Here is a 15066-nt window from a genome sequence, read left to right on the forward strand (position 1 = left end):
ATTACACATCGAACACCCAAAGAATTCTTAACACCTAGAAGAGATTTAACATATTCTAATAAGACAGAGAATAATTTTCTACTTTTTGCTCTTATCTTATCATTAGAACAATTGGAAAGGCTCTTTTTAATAAGACAGGAAGTATGCAAATAATTTCTAAAGTTCAGAGTTTATAGTAAAGTTTAGAGTTTATTGTCAGTTTTGAGATCATTCTGAAAGTTCCTGAGAGTTTTGAAACAAGGGTCTGATTCTTTAATGGCTCTCTCTTAACTCTGGGATTTAGTGAATTCTGTTGATATGCATTTCAGATCTTTTATAACAAATCTATTAAAAACAATCTCAGTTTACCACAGACTACCACCACCCACTCAAAAAAAGAAAAGAGAAAACAAAAAACCTTATAATGAATATTTTGTTTCTCAACTGCTTAGCTGGCAACTCAACAGACAATTTTCCAACAGAAGGTAATTGTCTAAGTTGGAGTGGGGTTCCACACCTACAGCTTTCAGCAGCTTTCTCTGTGTAACAAAAACATTGCTGTGACTTCATTTCAAACTCCTCAGCAGTCTGGAGGTCTCCATATACTCCTATTATCCGCACGCTGCAAAGTGGAACCTCAACATCAGCAAAATTGATTTAGCTGCTTATCACTCCAGTTCCTCTAGAGGAGTATCATTGGAACTGACATTCAGAGGAATGTTCCACACTCATCACCAAACTCTGAGACAATTTACCCTATTCTTAATTTTTTAAAATCTGTATTTGCAATAAGATCTTTAACATTGCTGATGTTTCTGATAGAAACTTATTAGCCCAATATTTCTTAGCGAGAGTATTTGTTCATCAAAACTGCTACTATTCAAAGGAGTCAAGACCATAGATGTTCTTTCATGAAGCATATCCTTCATTAGATTCTCAATACTATTGTTAGCAGCTGGGATATGCTCTGACCATGATTTACTTAACTCAGACAGTTCTCACAAACATCCAATCATTCACTAAGCAAACATTCTAATTTAGCATTGCTTTTCTTAAAATTTTTAATTTATTATTATTGTTATTATATTTGTGTTTTAATTGTACACATCAGCCATGGGTTCCCCTGTCCTCCCCCATCCCGTGCCCCACCCCCATCTTCCCCCCATGCCCTCCCCTCCATTCCCATCTCCTCCAGGACCAAGACTCCCCTGGGGATTCATTTAAACCTGCTGGATTCAGTACAGGCAGGTCCAGACCCTCCATCCAGGCTGAGCAAAGTGTCCCTGTGTAAGCCAGAGGTTCCAAACAGCCAGCTCATGCACTAAGGACAGGTCCCAGTCCCACAGCCTGGATGCCTTCCAAACAGTTCAACCTATTCAATTGTCTCACTTATCCAGAGGGCCTGATCCAGCTGGGGGATCCACAGCCTTTGGTTAACAATTCATCTGCTTCCATTCGTTTGGCTATTTGTCCCTGTGCTTGTTCCAATCTTGGGCTCAACAATTCACACTCTTACAATCCCTCCTCTTTCTCAAAAATTGGACACCTCGAGCTCCACCTGGGGCCTGGCTGAGGATCTCTGCATCTACTTCTATCAGTTATTGGATGAGAGATCCAGCTCAACTGTTAGGGTGTTTGTCCATCTGATCACCAGAATAGGTCAGATCAGGCTTTCTCTCGATCATTGCCAGCAGTTTAGAGAGGATGTATCATTGTGGATTTCAGGGGACCTCACCAGCACTCTGCCTATTCCTGTTCTCATGTGGTCATCATTTATCATGGTCTGTTATTCCTTGAACTTCCTTTCTGTTCTTGACCCAGCTGGGATCTCCTGTTCCCCTAAGCATTCTTTCCCTCAAACCTTGCCCTTCATTACTCCCAATGTCGTCCAGTTTGTTCATGTAGATCTCATCCATTTCTCTGTCATTGGGTGATCCCTATGTCTTTCCTAGGGTCCCATTTTCTAGGTAGGCTCACTGGAGTTGTGTGGCAGTCTAGTCATCTTTGTTTTACATCTAGTATCCTCCTATGAGTGAGTACATACCATGTTTGTCCTTCTGAGACTGGGTTACCTCACTCAGGGTGATTTTTTTTTCTAGATCCATCCATTTGCCTGCAAACCCCATGACGTCATTGTTTTTCTCTGCTAAGTAGTACTCCATTGTGTATATGTACCATATTTTCTTAATCCATTCTTCAGTTGAAGGGCATATAGGTTGTTTCCAGGTTCTGGCTATTACAATCAATGCTGATATGAACATAGCTGAGCAAATGCCCTTGTGGTATGATTGAGCATTCCTTGTGTATATGCCCAAGAGTGCTATAGCTGGGTCTTGGGGGGCATGGTTTCCCTATATTCTAAAGAAGCACCATATTGATTTCCAAAGTGGCTGTACAAGCTTGCATTCCCACCAGCAGTGAAGGACAGTTCCCCTTGCTCTACGTCCTCTCTAGCATAAGCTCTCTTCTCTGTTTTGATCTTAGCCACTCTGACAGGTTTAAGGTAATATCTCAGAGTAGTTTTGATTTGCATTTCCTGGATAATTAGGGATGTTGAGCAATTCCTTAAATGTCTTTCAGCCATTTGAACTTCCTCTGTGGAGAATTCTCTGTTTAGTTCTATAGCCTATTTCTTAATTGGACTGTTGGGCATTTTGGTGTCTAATTTCTTGAGTTCTTTATATATTCTGGATATCAGCCCTCTGTCAGATGTGGATTTGGTGAAGACCTTTTCCCATTCTGTAGGCTGTCACTTTGTCTTGTTGACCATGTCCCTTGCTCTACAAAAGCTTCACAGTTTCAACAGGTCTCATTGATTGATGGTTTCTTTAAGTCTCTGTGCTACTGGTGTTATATTTAGAAAGTGATCTCCGGTGCCAATGCGTTCAAGACTACTTCCTACTTTCTCTTCTATCAGGTTCAGAGCAACTGGATTTATGTTGAGGTCTTTGATCCACTTGGACATAAGTTTAGTGCACGGTGACAGATATGGGTCTATTTGCAGTTTTCTACACATTGGCATCCAGTTATGCCAGCACCATTTGTTGAAGATGATTTGTTTTCTCCATTGCACATTTTTGGGTTCTTTGTCAAAAATTATATGTTCGAAGGAGTGCAGGCTAATGTCAGGGTCTTCAATTGGATTCCACTGGTCCACATGTCGGTTTTTATGCTAGTACCAAGCTGTTTTTATTATGGTAGTTCTTTAGTAGAGCTTGAGGTCGGGGATCTTGATGCGTCCAGGGTTGTTTTATTGTAAAGTGTTCTTTTGGCTATCCTGGGTTTTTTGTTTTTCCATATGAAGTTGAGCATTATTCTTTCCAGATATGTGAAGAATTGTGTTGGTAATTTGATGGGGATTTCGTTGAATCTGTAGATTGCTCTTGGTAAGATAGCCATTTTTACTAAGTTAATCCTGCCTATCCATGAGCATGGGAGATCTTTCCATTTTCTGACATCTTCTTCAATTTCTTTCTTCAGGAACTTAAAGTTCTTGTCATATAGGTCCTTCACATGCTTAGTTAGAGTAAGCCCAAGGTATTTTATATCATTTGTGGCTATTGTAAAGGGTAATGTAGCTCTGATTTCCTTCTCAGCCTGTTTGTCTATTGTATATAGGAGGGCTACTGATTTTTTTGAATTGATCTTGTGTCCTGCTATGTTGCTAAAGGTTTTTATTAGCTCTATCAGTTCCTTGGTTGAATTATTGTGGTCACTCATATATACTATCATGTCATCTGCGAATAGGGAAATCTTGACTTCTTCCTTTCCAATTTGTATCCCTTTATCTCCATATGTTGTCTTATAACTCTGGCTAGAACTTCAAGTACTACATTGGATAAGTATGGGGAGAGGGGACAGCCTCGCCTTGTTCCTGATTTTAGTGGTATTGCTTTCAGTTTCTCTCCATTTAATTTGATGTTGGCTGTTGGCTTGCTGTAGATTGCCTTTATTATGTTTAGGTATGTTCCTGTATTCCTGAATGCTCCAAGACCTTTATCATGAAGGGGTGTTGAATTTTGTCCAATGTCTTTTCTGCATCTAGTGAGATATTCATGTGGTTTTTTTCTTTGAGTTTGTTTATATGGTGTATTACATTGACAGACTTTCATATGTTGAACCACCCTTGCATCCCAGGAATGAAGCCTACTTGATCATGGTGGATAATGGTTTTGATGTGTTCTTGGAGTCTGTTTGCCACTATTTTATTGAGTACTTTTGCATCAATGTTCATGAGGGAGATCGGTCTGTAGTTCTCTTTCTTTGTTGCATCTTTGTTTGGTTTAGGAATCAGGGTAATTGTAGCCACATAGAAGGAGTTTGGTAATATGCATTCTGCTTCTATTGTGTGGAACAATTTAAAGAGTATTGGTATTAAGTCTTCTTTGAAGATCTGGTATTATTTTTTGCTGAAACCATCTGGCCCTGGGCTTTTGTTGGTTGGGAGACTTTTAATGACTGATTCTATTTCCTTAGGGGTTATTGGACTATTTAAATGTTTTATCTGGTCTTGATTTAAGTTAGGTATGTCACACCTATCCAGAAAATTATCCATTTCTTTTAGATTTTCCAGTTTTGTGGAGCAGAGGATTTTGAAGTATGACCTGATGTTTCTCTGGATTTCCTCATTGTCTGTTGTTATGTCCTCCTTTTCATTTCTGATTTTGTTAATTTGGATGATCTCTCTCTGTCTTTTGGTTAGTTTGGATAAGCGCTTGTCTATCTTGTTGATCTTCTCAAAGAACCAGCTGTTTGTTTCATTAATCCTTTGTATTGTTGTCTTTATTTCTATTTTATTGATTTCACCTCTCAATTTGATAATTTCCTGGTGTCTGTTCCTCCTGGGGACTTTGCTTCTTCTTGTTCAAGGGCTTTCAGGTTTGCTGTCAAGTCAGTAGCATGAGATTTCTCCTGCTTCTTTATGTGGGCATTTAATGATTTAGTGCTATGAATTTCCCACTTAGCACTGCTTTCATAGTGTCCCATAAGTTTGGGTATGTGGTGTATTCATTTTCATTGATCTCTGGGAAGTCTTTAGTTTCTTTCTTTATTTCTTCCTTAACCCATTGGTGATTCAGTTGAGCATTATTCAGTTACCATGAGATTTTAGGATTTCTGTAGTTTTTTTCTGTTGTTGAAATCTAACTTTAAACCATGGTTGTCCGATAGAACACAGGAGGTTACTGCAATTGTTTTGTATCTGTTGAGAATTGCTTTGTGGCCAAGTATGTGGTCAATTTTAGAGAAGGTTCCATGGGGTGCTGAGAAGAAGGTATATTCTCTTTTTTTGGGGTGGAATGTTCTGTAGATATCGATTAAGTCCATTTGAGCCATAACATCAGTTAAGACCATTATGTCTCTGTTAAGTTTCACTTTGGGTGATCTGTCCAGATGTGAAAGTGGGGTGTTGAAGTCTCCCACTATTAACATGTGGGATTTTATATGTGATTTAAGCTTTAGTAATGTTTCTTTTACATATGTGTATGCACTTGTGTTTGGGCATAAATGTTCAGAATTGAGACTTCATCTTGGTGGATCTTTCCTGCAATGAGTATATAATGTCCTTCATCATCTCTTTTGATTGATTTTAGTTTGAAGTCTATTTTGCTGGATATTAGGATGGCGACACCAGCTTGCTTCTTAAGACCATTTGATTGGAAAGTCTTTTCCCAGTCTTTTATTCTTAGGAGTTGTCTGTCTTTGAATTTGAGGTGTATTTCTTGTATGCAGCAGAAAATGGGTCCTGTTTTCATATCCATTCTGTTAATCTGTTTCTTTTTACAGATGAATTTAGTCCATTCATATTAAGGGATATTAACAACCAGTGAGTGTTTAATCTTGTTGTTATTTTTATTTTTTGGTGGTAGTGGTTGTGTACTTCTCTTCGTTAGGGTTTACTGCTGTGGTATTATCTATTGCCTGTGTTTTCATGGGTGTATCTGCCTTCCTTAGGTTGGAATTTTCCTTCTAGTGCTTTCTGTAGGGCTGGGTTTGTGGATAAGTATTGTTGAAATCTGGTTTTGTCTTGGAAGGTCTTGTTCACTCCTCCATCATGACTGAAATTTTGCTGGGTATATTAGTCTAGGCTGGCATCCATGATCTCTTAGTGTCTGCATTATATTTGTCCAGGTCCTTCTGGCTTTCAAAGTCTCCATTGAGAAATCGGGTCTTATTCTGATTGGTTTGCCTTTATAAGTCACTTGGCCTTTTTCCTTTGCTGCCCTTAATATTCTTTCTTTATTCTGTATGTGTAGTTGTTTAATTATTATGTGACAAGGGGACTTTTTTGGGGTTCTAGTCTGTTTGCTGTTCTATAGGCTTCTTGTATATTCATAGGCATTTTGTTCTTTAAGGTGGAAAAGTTTTCTTCTATGATCTTGTTAAATATATTTTCTGTGCCTTTGAGTTGGTATTCTTCTCCTTTCACAGTGTCCCAAATTTCTTGGACATTTTGGGTCATGACTTTGTTGGTTTTAGTGTTTTCTTTGACTGATGAATCTATTTTTTCTACTGTATCTTCAACACCAGAGTTCCTCTCTTCCATCTCTTGCATTCTGTTGGTTATACTTCCCTCTGAAGTTCCTGTTTGTTTACTCAGATTTTCTATTTCCAGCATTCATTCTGCTAGTGTCTTCTTCATTTTTTCTATTTCCCTCTTCAGGTCTTGGACTCTTTCCCTTGCTTTTTCATGATTTTCTTTCAAGGTCTTATTGTTTTCTTCTGCTTTAATTGTCCTTTCCTCTAGTTTTTTTATAGCGTTCTTCCCATTTTTTGTTTGTCTGTTCCTCTACTTTATTTTTGATTTCGTCTATATAAGGCTATAGCCTCTTCATGATGTTACTCATAAGGTTGTTGTCTCCTTCTTCTTCCATTCTGTGATGTTCATGTCTAGCTGTTGTAGAAAGGCTAGGTTCTGGTGATGCTGTATTGCTCTTTATTTTGTTGTATGTACTTCTGCCTTGGTTCTGCCAATCTCCTTGTGGGTTTGTCCTTCATCTTATCAGTGTACTTGGTCCAGACAGAGCTGACAGATTTAGGGAGCCTCTCTCTGGTCCAGATGGAAGGTCTGGGCCAGATGCGAGCTCTGGTCCAGATGAGAGTGCTGGCTGGATAGGAGCTGGGGGGCTGGACTCTGAGTCTCAGGAAGTCCCTGGGGTCTCCTTATCTTGTCCAGATATGAGCTCCTCTTGTCCAGATGGGAGTTCTGGGGCAGGACGGAATGCTGGACACTGGTCTCTAATTTTCCGGAAGTTGCTGGGGTCTACAGCAGATGGGTGTGGGGGCAAGGCGTTGAGGTTGTAGTGTCCACTGGAGGGTGTCTCTGGTCCAGATGGTATTTCCGGGGTGGGTCAGAGCTGGGGGCTGGCCTCTGAGTCTCAGGAAGTGCCTGGGGTCTAGGGCAAATGGGTGTGGGGGCAGGGTGTGGAGACTGCAGGGTCTGCTTGTGGTCTCAGAAAAGGGGAGCCTTCCCACAGGACCCACTGATTGGCCAGAAACTGGGGCCAAGTTGGGCAGGTCCTCCCAGGATGGTGCCCAGGGGTGGGACCTAGCTGCGGTTGCTGCTCTGACTATAACCCCAGGCACTCACCTCTGGTCCAGATGGGAGTTCTGTGGCTGATTGGAGCTGGTGGCTTGTCTCTGAGTCTCAGGAAGTTGATGGGGTCTTGGGCAAATGGGTGTGGGGGCCAGGTGTGGAGACTGCAGAGTCTGCCTGTGGTCTTGGAAAAGGCTTAGCATTGCTTTCTTATAGGGAACTTTCCAATGAAGCAACTTTATTTTGTAAGACAGCTAGCTTTTTGAAGTTTGATCCCCATCTATAACGCAGTTATGTATTTTTGAGTGTCTGTTTCCATATCTTCCTATTAGAGTTACAAAGGAATCATTCATTATAGGCTGTTTGTTCAATAGGCAAAGAACCTTTTTATTTGCCCATAAGTTTCTGCACATCTAAAACAATGTTCAGTGTATAGACTTCTTTCCTTTGCTTTCTTAAGAATTTTAAAGTGGCTTGATTGCTTTTATAAGTAACTTCTCATCATCCAAACTACTGTAACAACCCCCCTGCACAGCTATTAGGGAAAATAAGGTATTTTCTCAAAGGACCCAAAAAACCACAAAGCTCTGAGCTTCATATCCTTTCAATTTTTCATTGGAGCTGACATTCAACAAACTCTTAGACTATTTTGCTCCTTCCTAATCTATTAAAAACTGTATTTTAAGTTTTCAAGGAGCATCATTTTGAACTGAAAAATATTTTTCCCAGGCAATATCACCATCTTTAGTGGAAAAACGACCTTTCCTGAATGCATTTCTCTTATATCAGCACACTGTTACAAGCTATCTTTTCCCAGAGTTCTTTTTGAGTCTGAGAGTCGACTTCTGGTTCCCTACTACTGTATTGTTTTTGTATTAAAAAGTTATGTTTCTACCTTCAGCATGGGAGATTTGAACCAAGCGTTTTGCGCTTTCAACTATGAGACATTTGAAGATTTCTGTTCTCCCTGAGCTGGACTTAAAAGGTATTTCACTTTCATCTTATACTGGACCCAGATCAGAATCACACCTGCCTCCTTAGCAGGCACTGAGGTGTGCACTCCTGATACCAAAATTTCTTCTGGTCATTGTAAATTTTCCTTAGCCAATCAGTGAAAAACAAAAGCATTTAAAACAGAGCTTTCCCACAGCTCCTTCAGAGAGTCTCTCACTGATAGCTCTTTATCTCATTTTGCTTGTTCCTTGCCCCCACTCCCAGATACAGAGATTCAGATACCTCAGGCTGTGGCTCTGTTTTTCTGCTAGCTGCTTCAGGACATAGCCCCTGCCCCCTCCCCAATCTGCCTCAAATTCTAGCAGCTTTCTCCAGGTCTTGCACCTCTCAGTAAGGAATTTGTCTCTTCTCCATTTCTGTCTTGAGAATCAAGTTTTGGCTTTTTTTTTTTTTAATCAAGGGGGATTTTTATTATCCCTAAACTCACAATAGGACAGGTATATTTATCCTAATCGGGCCTTTCATTTACTTGGCCTAGTTCCCCAGGGAGTTGAGGTTCCTTGTCTGTGTGCTCTTGGACAGAGTTTATTGCCAGAGGCAATAACCCTTTAGGGCTTCACACCCTCATTTCACCAGGAGTCGGAAAGCTTTCCCAGAAAGGTGCTTTCTCTGATAGAGAAGAGCTTTACTCCTGGATAGTTCTCCATTCTGCCCTGGCTGGGCTCTTTCTCCAGACAATGTTCCTGACTTGGCAGAGCAGATGCAATTCTGCTTTATTACTCTCTGCACAAGACCCTCCCATCATGGAAGGATCTGTCTGCCTCTGCTCCAAGCTGGAGGAAGCCTTAACAACTGCAGGAATCCTAGTTTCCCCAGAATACACTCAAACTTGGAGGTACTGGCTAGTTGCTTCTCAGTTGTTGGTTAGAAGTGAAGCTACAATGCTTAACAGAGAGGGTTTATATCCCTTTAGGGGATCTTTGTGTTAGGGTTATTAGAAGGGACCTGTACATTCTGATAGAAGCTCACTCAGAAACAAAGCCCCTGATGCCTTGACCAGCCTTTTTGCTTTTCCTCTACCAGCAGCCCCTCCTCTCAGGGAGGGATCTCTCTTGGCTCTTCACAGCTCAAAGCCTGCACTCTCCCAAGAATTATCTCAGGGGACTCTGACCACTGTCATTTAGTAGCTTGAAGAGACAGAGCTTAGGAGAGAGGTTTTGGGGAACTCAAGCCCTGGCTCCCTCACTGCGGAGAGGATTTTTATGTCTTGAAAGAATGAAAGAACTTAGAGAGGTACTAAGAGGTTTATTGTTTTCCCTTAGAGTGAGCCACAGGTGAAATCCCTTACTAATATCTCCAGGGGATTCTTATTTTTGTCCTTTATAGAAAGAGAAGCTCAGAGAGAAAGTTCTGAAAGGCTTTTTAGGGAGAGAGAGAGAGAGAGAGAGAGAGAGAGAGATTAATTTTTTAGAGAGCTTTTACTTTGAGAGAGAAAGATTAAGGCTTTTCAGAGATAGATTTTACCAAGTTTTTTTTTTTTTTCCAAGAGAGAAAGATCATAAAGTTCATTTCCAAAACTTCCAAACGTTGGCTTATTACCCCCATATTTTTGCCTGAGGGAGAATCACTTTCTCCTGCTTCTTGGGACCAAAACCTTCCCAACAGGAATCTTCTTTCTATCTAATAAACTCATTACGGGTTTTTCTCTACCCGTAAAGCTCAAAGAAGAAAGATTTTTTTTTCCCCAGTTTGTGTTCATAGCTCCCAAATTTACAAAATTGAAGACTTAGTTTTTCTGTCTAGTTGTCTAATTTATCTTAAGTAAATTTTGTCTACACTGCCCTACACTTCTAAGTTGTTCCTGCACTATATTGCTACATTCTACCTTTCTTATTTTTCATAGATAGAAATTGAGAGAGAGAGAGACAGAAAAACAGAAATCTTGATAGAGGAAATTTTGCAGTGCAGCATCATTCTTCCAGTCCATTTTCTCCTTTTCTCTTGAGGATAAAACCCCCTTCCCTATTTAACTTTTTTCTTTCACTACCACACTGGAGCAACCCTTCAGCTGGCAGTTCCCACTCTTTCTTTCAACCAAAAACTTTGCATATTATAAAAATATATATTTTTTTCTGTTTGCCTTTGTCCCTGTTCATGGCACCATTCTGTGGAGGGGCTACCCATAGCCCCCACATTTCCTCAGAGTGCTCTTGAGTAGGAGCAGCAGGAAATATTAATTAGAAGGATGTGCAGTGGGGAGATAAAGAAAGAAAATACAGGATATCCTTGAGAGGTCCTGGAACCTATTCCAATGGGCACTGACTGTCTATGCCCTAGGGTATACAAAGGAATGTCAAGGGGTGGAAAAAAAGACCTCCCCACACCACAGCCAAGTGCAGACCATCTCAGAAATCTGCACTCAAACCCATGGTCCAAGCATCCACTCTATGCAAACGTGTTAGGTTAAGCCACTAGGAAACCTGAAAATGGACTCCCACAGGTGCTACATTAGAGAGAGTAGGAGGAGTGATCTTCTTGGAGTAGATGTGACGTTGTTGGAGGAAGTTTGTCACTGAGGGTGGGCTTTGGGTTTCCAAAGCCCAAGACAGGTTTGGTGACTCTCTCGTCCTGATACCTATAAATTAGGATATAGAGCTCTCAGCTACCATGTCTGCTTGCATGACTTTATGCTTCCCAGAATGATGACAATGGACTAAACCTCTGAAAAGGTAAACAATTCCCAATGGAATGCTTTCCTTTTTAATTATTGCCTTGGTTATGGTGTCTCTTCACAGCAATATGACACTGAATAAGACAGTGGCTCACAACCATCTGTAACACCAGGTGCAGTGGATCTGACATCCTCTTCTGATCTCCACATCCACCAAGCACACAAGTGGTACACACACAAACATGTAGGCAAAATGCTCATACACATGAAATAAAAATAAATCTTGTTTAGTGCCCCGGCCAGCAGGGTTTCAACAGGGGTGACCCACCTGTGGGAGCAAATAAAAGGAACAGGAGACAGGAGAGAGAACAGCAAGACAGGATTCTGATCAAGCTGCAAATTTTATTTTCCTCAGCAAGGCTTATATAGCACTGGAGGGGAGGGGGCAGGAAGGAGGAAAGGGGGAAGAGACATGGAAGGGGTGCAGAATGTGGGGGATATGTAGATCATGCAACTGTAGGATGTTGGCTAAAGTCACTGGTCAGGGGCCATTTTTTTCTGTTGCTAGGCTACCTGACCATGGAATGCTCTTTACATTCAGTTGTCATGGCACATGACTGTGGAATGTTCTTATCTTGGGGAGCCTCTGGTTAGTAAACAGGTGTTACTGCTCTAGGAAAGGGCAGTGGGCATATGACTTGTTCTCTGACCTAGCTAGTACTTTTCCATGGTTCATGTTTGGTTCCTGACATCTTGATCCCTGATAGTTTAGAAAATAAAATAAGGTTATATTTGTGAATATATTTCCTTTTTACCCCTTTACAGTGCCTTTTTTTCTTTCCACAGTAATCTATAGACTATGTATTTTCTGCAGCTGAAGGAGTGAGGCATCTTCTAGTTTGGACTGTTGGAAAAGAATCAGGTACACATTCCTACTTTACCTCCAGTGAATTTATAGCCTGTAGGATATGGAGCAACATGATCAGTGTTATCATAAAGTTCAGAGATTACCAAAAACCATTCACCAAATTTCCCATTTTTTTTAAATCTACACACCTCCAATTGTTGTGGTGCACTAGTGAGAGGAGGAGGATGTCTTTATGCTTGCTTGCTTTCATCTTTCAATTTTTGTTGTTGTGGTGATGGTAATGATGATTTCATTTCACTTTTTGCTATTATCAGGTGATGTAAAATTTCTAGGTTCACAATTTGTACATTAAAAAAGTTTTTCTTCCAGGATTCATTAAATAAAATTCATAATTTTCCCTAAAAAGTGCATTTATGAATTGATTCAATAAAAATGAAGTAATGTCATCTGGGGAATCTGTGTAGTGTGTAGGTTGATTTGCAGATGCCTAGGATTTCCTTGTCTAGGTTTTGCCTCAGGTGGTGTGAGAAATAAGCAGACATATTCATGTAGTCTTGTTCTGAGATCATGCCTAATACACCTGACAAATAATTTGAAATATGAAAAGAAACTGGTGGCTGAGAACTTGTCTGCCACAAAAAAAAAAAAATGAAACTCCTGGAAACAGTTTGCAAAAAGAGTAGAATTGGTAGTTCAGGAAATCTTAATGAATGCCTATTTTGTTTTACTGACTTTAACTGCTTAATATGGGTTATATCAGTGTTTCTGTCATATAGAGGGAGAAACTGAAGCTCAGGGATTAAAATCTGCTCCCCAATAGCCATAAATCATAGGAGATCATAAGAGACTCTCACATATAAAGGTAACATGAAAGCAGGTTGAAAATCTCTTTGGTGCTCAACTACATCAACATTCAACAGCTGTCATTCTAAATAAAGCATCATAATAAGAAACATGCAGATACAAGATTATAAACACTTATTTGTTGACGTCTTCTATCTCCCATGGCTTCAGCCTCAACACTTTCCTATAGATAATCTAGAATGTAGGGCCTGCTCTGTGATACTATTCTTGAGATTATGTGAACAAACATCTAATCACTGCAGACAGTGAAGCGATGACAGACCAAAGTAAGATATCACAGAAGTTCTACTTGATGGACCAATGAGATTTATTGGGGAAGAAATGACTCAAAGACAGATACATTACCTAAAGCCCACCTCAACATCTGTGGAGGTTCACAAAAACTGGAAACCTGGAGCACACAGCACAGCTAGCAGACAGCTTAACAGGTTGGAATGTCTACTCTAGGCAGCTGTTCTGGTCTGTGAGTGTCTCTCTGAAGTTCTTATTGCTTATCCATGTTTGTGGGGAGGACAAATAGTGAATTTGGTCAGTTTCAGGGACTTCTTGAAGACTTTGAGTTCCTTGCTTCCTGAGAATAGCAGCTTCTCTGCAGGATGGAATGTTTTTGCCTCCTCTTAGAGTAGTTGTTCTCAACTTTCCTAATGTTCTGACCATCTAATACAGTTCCTCATGTTGTGGTAATTCCAAACCATAAAATTATTTTGTTGCTACTCCATAACTGTAATTTTGGTACTGTTATAAACCATAATGTAAATATAAGCAAGATATCGGATGTGTGGTTGCCATGTAAGGGTTGCTGAACTGTCAAAGGGATTGTGACCCACAAGTTGAGAACCATAGTCTTAGACAATCCTGTTATAAAGCATTTAATTACTTCACAACAGTCATACCATTGTTGAACCAGTAGGCACATTGTATGGGACAGGTTGAGACTGCAGCATACAGGCTCCAACACTGCTTAAGATCAATGATGTCTCTTCTTCTCCAACAGTCTACAGCATCTTTGGGCAGTATGAAAGCTTGATGGCAGGTAGAAAGTTTCCTGACTTCTCTAAGGAAATAGACTCCTTTTTTTTGTAGAGAAAATTTCAATATACTATAGCAGTCAAGCTTCATTGTGATTCATTCTAATTTCTTTTATCCAGGTCTATAGTGAAAGAGAAATACATGAAGCAGTGAGACACAGAGAAAGATGCAGATGGGTAAAGGAGAAGCATGAATGCATTTAAAGTTTCAAATGAAGTATTTCAAAAGTACCTGTAACTGTTGGAAGTGATGTATGAGTCCTGTTCGAAAGTAACATATCTCCTTCCCCTGGACACTAGGAAAATAATACCTTGATCACAGGACTCAGAATACACCCTGAGAATATTCAAACTCTAAAGATAGAGAGCCTGAACCTGAACATCCTACAGGAGCAGAATCCTAGAAAAGTCTTTTCACATATCTATCTATTGAGAAACCTAGAGTCCACTTCCTTTGTGGTCCATGAAGGCTAGAGAACAGCTCAAGGTGGGAGTAGAATGTATCATTCACATGACGTCACTTTTGAAGGAATGAAAATACAAGAGTGAGAAAGCATGGGAATTTCACTGAGATTCCTGAATGTCCTGAGGCCAAACAATGTGCGGAAAGGCTGGATTTCCTGAAAGGGAGCTCCTAGGGGACAATGCATGAAGCTATAAACTTGGAGACTTGGATATGCCATGGCTATAGAATATATACTAAAGAAAGTTGTAGGAGTTGAGTCAAGAGGGAAGAGGTACACACTGTAGATGGCTGGGCTTGAAAGGAAGACTTTTCCAAGTTTCTTAGAGGCTATAGGATTTCAACACCAGTCTGATGCTTGAAATGGAGTTGCAAGATGTCATGTTTATCCTGCATAATTTTGGTCAAGCTACAATCTAAACCTTCCTTGCTGTAACATCATTTATCTCTTTGGAATGGAGACACTAAATCAGTAACATTATATATTGGTTCCACATTCCTTTGTTTTGTTTTATTTTTAAAATTCACAAGGCTTCAGAATCCAGAGATTGCTTTGAGTCTCAGAAGAGACAATGGACTTTGAACATTACTGGGGCAACTATAGCGACTATGGCAACTGTGGGGACTGTGAGGACTGTGGAAGTAGTAACAAATGAATTCTGCATTTTGAAATAGTCACTGTCACTGAAAGAAACAGCTCTCACC

The sequence above is a fragment of the Onychomys torridus genome, chromosome 22, assembly GCF_903995425.1.
Source record: "Onychomys torridus chromosome 22, mOncTor1.1, whole genome shotgun sequence".
NCBI lineage: Eukaryota > Metazoa > Chordata > Mammalia > Rodentia > Cricetidae > Onychomys > Onychomys torridus.